General features: G+C 38.5%; 1 long non-coding RNA gene across 1 annotated transcript; it reads right to left on the bottom strand.

Moving 5' to 3' along the window:
• Positions 1 to 200: 200 nt before the first annotated feature.
• LOC109137068 (uncharacterized) lies at positions 201 to 5,809 on the bottom strand. The gene is made up of 4 exons (XR_002041574.2): positions 3,474 to 5,809; positions 2,200 to 2,346; positions 2,002 to 2,070; positions 201 to 1,351 (listed from the first exon to the last, which is right to left on the bottom strand). It is a non-coding gene; the product is annotated as an uncharacterized LOC109137068 (long non-coding RNA).
• Positions 5,810 to 7,779: the final 1,970 nt, after the last annotated feature.

Genomic DNA, 7,779 nt, shown 5'->3' on the forward strand with positions numbered 1-7,779 from the left:
AATTCATTACAATCATTTAAACATTTAGTCGGCTCCTAAATATACAGGTGAGAATTAATCTTATACACATATCTATTAGAGATCCAAGTTTAAAAACATTAGATTTTGTATTCACATTAGGTATAAAGAATAAGAGAGAAAATTAAGGAAAGACACAGGTGAATCTGAATCTATAAAAAAAATCAGGTGATAAATTCTTTTCATTTTGTTAACACATAAGATGAAAAATAATTTACAGAGGGATTTCAGGATATCTTCTTTCATTACCTAGGAAATCTACATTTACTGTCCATAGTATAAAAAAACTAAATATCTTCAAATATCTCAGTAAATATCTTCAGAAAACTGCTGAATGTAGAACTGGAAAATTTGGTGTAGGTAGGTTTTACACAGGTTTAGATATCGATCCGGAAAGTTGATGAAAAACTAATTTAAAGAAAACAGCATTTAAAGATTTAAACAGTAGTCAAACTTAATGAACTTAATGAAAAACACATATTTTACATCTAAGAGGTACAGGAAGACAGGAATTTCAGCTACCATGTAGCATTGTGCTGGAGGTGCATTTTCATGTAGGTACTAAAAAAGTAGTGATCCAATTTCTCTTTCGTCTCCTTTATCAGTCCATCATCCCTCCAGAATCTTTCAACTGTTAGGTCCTCCTCAGTCTGTGATGAAGTCACACCAACTCAGTCCAGTTACTGCCAATTGGCCTTGATGTTAGGGCATTTAATTTCAGCAAGCCCAAAACAAGGTACAGCCTTTGGGTCATACACTCTTGCATCAGGGCTAGCCCCAAGGTGAGGTGCATCAGGGTGTATGACAAATCCACAGCTCGAGACGCTGACATTAAAATGTTTGGAGTATTGCTCCAGCACCTTTGACTCACCTTTGCCAGGGCCTGACCAGAAGACTCCCCTCTACATGACATACCTCATAGAACCGACTGGCTGTCACTCTAGACTTTCGTAAGGCTTTCCATAATGGACAATCAGACTGTTCACTGATCACTCCCTCTCAGCTGCTATCTGAGGTGTAACAGTTAAGCTGTCAAAATGGAGGAACTCTTGAGAATTTGGATCATAATTTGGTAAAGTAGTGGGAAATGTTGAGCCCTCTAATGGCAGTTTGGGGAATGTAGGTGCGTGCGTGTTTTGGACATGATCAGTGGGTGTGCAAACAACAGCAGGACACTGGTAGGATAGGGGTGATCCTCGTGGCACAGGACCGAACCTGGAATCCACCATGGAGAGCTCAGACAAGCCATGCAGCACAGAGGATATCAGTGGTTGTGGTCTTAGGGTTTTCAGTCTCTCACCAAGAGACAACAATCCTGGGTCAGGGAGGGATCCTAAAACAAATTAAGCAGGGAAAAAAGTACAAGTGTTAAATTCAGCATCTTTCCACAAGCATCTCATGTAACTCGTTTTGGTTTTCAAGTCTGATTATTTTATTAACACAATATGTATAAAAATGGTAAGATAGAACAATATACTGTACATATTTATACAGTAACCAATACAGTACTATCACCTGTGTATGCTTGATAGAGTGTTGATTTGCATACACTCATGGCAGATGGCTTTTGTCTCTTTACAACCAAATCCTAAACTGCTTCTGCATGGATCCCCTGGGAATGATATTTACAAGCAGCCATTATTATAATATTGCTTCATTGTATGAGCTCAATGTTAAGTTGGAAAAATTCTAATGACCCAAAGCATTTTATTTTGTTGTCCAGTACACACAATGTTTTATAAAAAAGATATTATAGATTAATTTGTTGATTTGCTTTTTCTTTTAAAACAAACTCAAGTTAGTTGCTCAGTCTCCTTGCCTGCTATGGTAGATGAATGATGATGATTTTTGTCTTGGGGATGAATATAGTCTTATGTTATCTATTTTACTGTCCTTGTGCAAGCAGAGAAGCCTTTTTGTTGAGCCATAACACGATTATAAGTTTTGTGTCATAGGGATTTACACAATATTGCACAGGGTTACCTTTGTCCTTAGCCTATGCCACGTTTGCAGAGAGCTTGTGCAGGCCACAGTTGGTGGTACAGCCCTCACCTGCAGGACAAGAGATACGAATGCACACTAGAACTGAGGATGTGCTTTTAACAGTCAGAGGTAAACTTTTGCAGTCGCTTCAGTCTGCCAGCTCATGTAAAGAATATCATCCCTGACCATATCCCTCACCTGCAACATGCTGTAATGGGCACTCTGAACGAGAAGGGCCACAAGATGGTTGCACAGAACTTTCCCTGCTGTACAACTGCATGATGTTTCAAGTTCTCCTTCACTTATCTTCAACTGGAGATTGGCTGTATCGACTAGGAAAACAATCTAAAGCAAAGACAACATATGTTAGAATAAACAAAAAATAGTTGTGTATGATATAGTATTCATAACGAATAGAACAGCTTTACAAGAAAAAATTAGCAACCGCAGAGAAGTTCTAAGTGAACTTGAGGAAAATCTGCAACTGCAGTTAAGAAGTTAACCCCTGCACCATTAACAACATGGAGGACTCAATATTTTTGCCATGCAGACAGGAGATGGCAAAATTCAAATGCAAAGTTAGATGTAATTTGATATAAACCTAAGCAACAGTGGAAGGGGTTTACTTTGTGTTGTCCTTAATCCAGTGCTATGCCTTAGCTTCCTAATATAACCTTCAAATTAAAGCTGCAAGCAGCGATGGTCAGGCCCTCGCACATGTGTGCATGTCTGCAAGCAGCGATGGTCAGGCCCTCGCACATGTGTGCATGTCGAAATGTGCATAATATCGGTCTTTATAATATTGGTCTTAATAACCACAAGAAGTTTCAGACAGCTCTGAGAAGGTGCTTCCTGTCGATTTCTTCTTTGAATCTTTTTATGGATCGCCATGCCAAAACAGTTTCCCCAAAATTCATAATTTTGATAAATTTTACTCAGGAAGTCTATATGAACACACCTACCAAGTTTGAAGTCAATTGAATAAAATCCCTAGGAGAAGTTCGTTCAAACATGACCCCTTTTCAACCAGCCCGAAACACCAAAAATGGTGATTTTCATTCTTAAATATCTCGCTTCCTGTTCATTGTAGCCCATTGCTCCACTTTTTTTGTAGGTCTTGCCATGTTCCACAATTTGGCTGAGGTTTCATAACTCTGTGTCCAAAAAAAAGAAAAACGGCCAAATATGGAACAAAATGGACACCGTACGCTTCGCTGTAGCCCGGGTCACCAAGAGACTTTTTGTGCGTCTCGCTATGTTACATACTCCCTCCAAATTTCATACACGTGGACAAAACTGTGGCGAGGGGCCCCTCCGAAAACATACATCTAGGTGGTGCTGTAGAGCCATTTTTGTACGTCCATGTGCGAGACCCCCGAAATGTGTAATTTTACACCCGACTTTGGGGGGGGGGGTTAGGCAAATTTTCGTGAGTTTTCGAGTACATATGGGCTGTCGAAAATGCGATTTACTTTTAAACTTTCGAAATCCAATAGGCCTCGCACAGCATGCCGTGCTCGGGCCCTAATAATGGGGCTCTTCTCGCTTCTTCATCAACCTGAAACACCTAGCCCTGACAGCAACCTCCCTGTCAATGACAGACAAAAGAATAATTAATGCATCAAACACAACCAGAGTGACTTAGTGCATGTAACAGTTATTGTAGCTACACGTTTACTATGTTATGGAGTGTTCATTTGGACAAAAGGGACAGACTTGGCTAGTTACACATATTGCTAGCATTAGCTAACGTAGTTCATTAACGTTACAGAATACATGATAAATAAGTATTCTCATCATTATTTGAAGAAAGTGGATAAACTATTTCAATTAGATGTAGTATTATCCTTGACTACAAACGTTATAACGTAAACACTGGTTACATTAGCTGATATGAAGCTGGCTAACATCAATGTTACTTACTGTACCTTGGTAGTTGTAGATGAATTTCTCAAAAAAGACACTGTATCCTTTGTCCAGTTTGGAATGAGCTGTGGGAGAGTGTTGGTGTGTTAAGCGGTAAACATCTTCAAAAGTTATTCTCGGTAGGCTTAAAAGAGACTTTGTAAAAAGAGTGAACTTTTGGGCTACGATCTGCTGTGGCACCGGAATTGGCTGTGAACAACAAAGTCCGTAACCGGAAGTGCAGCAGTTCAGCGTGAAAATCCCCCATTAGTGTGACTAACAGAAACTGGTGAAACTATCAGATTGTGGTTACTAAAGTTAAGAGACATGTTCGCGCACAGACAGAACAAGTCTAAGGATAGTGTAGAGATATGTAGATAATCAATGATGTGAAAAATATACAAAACTGTTTAGGTGAACAGAGCAGAGAGCACCGTGGCACACTGATAACCGGAAGTGACAGATTACGCTTACCGTAAAGCACCACCAAATATAATATGATCAAGACAATATGATTCTTTGCAAACTGAAATGCACATATAATCACACAGAATGCTGTAAAACAGAGAGAGAGCACAATGTTTGAGCGCCTGTTTGTTTAAGGATGGCTTGACCTGGCGAGCACCCAGAGTGGGAGGTGTTGGGCGCTGCACTTGTAGTAGTAAGATTTAGGAGTATGGTCTGTGTTAAAGTGTGAAACTTACAATATAACTGTGTGAAAACTTGTAGCAATGTGAAACTTATAAGACTTTTAGAAAACATACCATATAACTGTGTGAAACCTATAACAGTGTGAAATATATAAAACTTAAAAAAAAATACAGTTGAAGAAATCTGTGACATGATGGTGTAAGAAAAAGTAATAAAAAAGGTTTTTAAAAAAATAGTATAATTATAAAAACAGACCTTTGGCCTTTTTAGGACAGACGGCCATATTCGCCAAACTGCTGAGAACAATACGATAGCGCTATCTGCAGACGTTATTAGGCAACTGCCCTACATATGTTTTGCATAAAGATGAAAAAATTTACATTTTACCAATAACCCATTTGCAATTGGTTGTCAAAGCTGCACAGCGGAAGGGAACGTCATCTGCAGTAACAAATTTGACATTGTGTTACTGAAATAAGAAAGGCAGCCTCATAAAAAGATGTTTACTTGGCAACATATACATGTATATATTGTTAAACATTAATGGTCTCTACACAATGTGCAGGTTACCCATCATGCATCATGCTCCCATTCTTGGATGTAGTGATAAAGTGTGTTCACAGACGATGGTTCTTGGAAGTGTTCCTCAGCCCATGCAGTGATGCCCATGATAGAATCCTGTCTGTTGATGCAGTGCTGTCTGATGGTTTGAATATCCCGACTGGCCAATATTGGTTTTCAGTCTTGCCCCTTGCGTAGAGATTTTCCATATTATAAATTGTGGATGATGAAATCCACAGATTCTTTGCAAAAACAGAAAAGCTCTCAACTTTATTTTTTTAATGACTCCGCCTCTCTGGATCCTCTTTTTTAGAACTAATCATGTTACAAACCTGTTGCCAGTTCACCTCATTCACTGAGATGTTCTACCAGCTGTTTGCTTTTAGTATTTCACAACCTTTCCAGTCTTTTGCCACTGTCCAACAAGTGTATTGTGGAGAATGGAGTGAGGCTTGAGTTGATAGCTGGGAACAGCTCTGATTGCAGATGATCGGCAGGAGAGCGCGCCAAGGACCCAGAGTAAGGATGGGACAACACACAAACAGGATAGCTAGATAGATAGCCACGACAATTCTATTCATTCAACTGTCTAAGCTAGAAACTTGCACCTAAAGCTTTTGATACTGAGTGATAGATTAAAAGGAACTAGTGTAAATTTTAGAGGTTTTGTTAGTACTGTTTAGAAGTTTACATGGGTTTGTTGTTGTTTGTAATGTAACAAGAGTATAAATATAAGACAATCAAAGCCATAAGTCTTAACAATGTGAATCAATAAGTGTGACAATGTGTAATTGTTAAAGCTCTTTAACAAAGCTTATTCAAAAATGCAGTACAGAGGTTGAAACGTAATTGTGTGGAAAAGGGAGAACACCATGTAGAAATGGGTGGATGGTCAAGGACACACGAAAGGTGAAATAAAGTTGAAGGTATGAGTGGGGGTGAGCACATGCTTTGTCAGCAGTTGTGATGTATGCTATGCTAGCAGTTTTATAAAACCCAGCCCGAAAGATTTGATTGGATACTAAAAATCATGTGATTTATATATTTAATTTGAGAATAAAAATGGGTGGTACCAATGTTGAGATCATACCATTATACTGTAAAAGATGATGTTTTGAGCTGTAATGAAGGGAGTCTTCATTATGTACTTTTGGTGTTTATCACAATCAGTTAACATGTTCAAGATGGGTGTTTGGCTGAAAAGAGTCCCCATGTTAACTCAGCAGTATTTGAAGGTTCCGGGTCGTACCATGAGCTGATTGGTGTGGGGGGAGTGCATCTGAATCAGTTCATGGGAGGTTTTAATAGATTTTGTGATAATGTTTAGAAACGGTAGAAGATAAGTTGATTGATGTTATAGTAGAGGGTAAATGTATTTTAAGATTTTGTCTATTGTTTGTGATGTATGGATGTAATGGGAGAGGCAGAATCCCTAGGATCTTGGTTGGTAGCAGCAGAGGGGTATTTAAGGCTGCAGGTTGTATCACACACGTTGTTGCTGCTGCTCCTGCTGCTACACTGTGTGCCAGTCCACAGCCGCTGACCATGCTCAAGTCTGTATGTTTATTTAAATGTGGGTGAAAAAAACACCTGATTGGTTTCATACAACTCCTGTCTCAAGCCTCCTACCTTGCAAGTCCAGTTGTTACATGGCCATCCTAACATGAGCTAACAACAGTTTTCCTTCTGTGAAAACAATAAATCCTCTGCTACAATCAACACTGAAGCTCTCTATTGCCTTCTTTGAAGACAAGATTGGATTTATGAATAAATGTTGCAGGAGTCAGGACTTCTGACAGACAATAGAACAATATGCAATATTTTTACTGTACTAGAAAATAGAAAAACATGCCCAACTGAAATACAAGATCCTGGACAACAATACTACAGTCAGTATGTTCCTACTTTTGAAATTTGCCTTGATGGACAAGTCATTCTCTCTGTCTGTGGTTTGTTCTGTAGGATCCATTCTGATCCCACACATGGCCCATGCTGACACTCCAGATTGCCAGATGTGAAATGCAGTACAGCCAATGGAAGTAAGCTAACAAAGTGGATCAATGGAGTTAACATTAGACTCTGGCCAACCTGAAAAGCTCCATGACCAGAAACGTGATAAGACATGGGTAAGTCTTGGAGATGATTTGAAAGATAAAGGCATCTCCATATTTCACTATATTTAATTTTCAAATAATTCCCAAATGATTTAAGACATACAAAATAAAACCCTAAACTTTGTATTTTAGATCATTTAAATGACTGGAAATATACACTGTAACCTATTACTCTCACTGTAATCCATGGCTTTATAATCATTCTAATCTTTAATCACTGTACCACCATGCTGCCCTCTAACAAAGATTATAGTGTTGCTTAATAAGTTGAACTATCCTACTCTCTTTGTAGAATCCTCATCCCTGCTCAGCAGAGCCTTTACACCAGATCTGAATTGTATAACCAGTTACTATAAAAGGCTAGTTTCTTGACATATGACATATGATAATGTCTATTAAAAGTGGTTTGATCCCATTAGACACTGAACCTTTGTTTTTTTTAATTAAAGCAAATTTATTTATAGCTTCATTTATGGCAATGTCATACATTTCTTACAGATCCAACACAAAGACATGAATAGCTAAATTAAGACAAACCAATACAAAG

Source organism: Larimichthys crocea, chromosome I (assembly GCF_000972845.2).
Source record: "Larimichthys crocea isolate SSNF chromosome I, L_crocea_2.0, whole genome shotgun sequence".
In the NCBI taxonomy this organism is placed as follows: Eukaryota; Metazoa; Chordata; class Actinopteri; family Sciaenidae; genus Larimichthys; species Larimichthys crocea.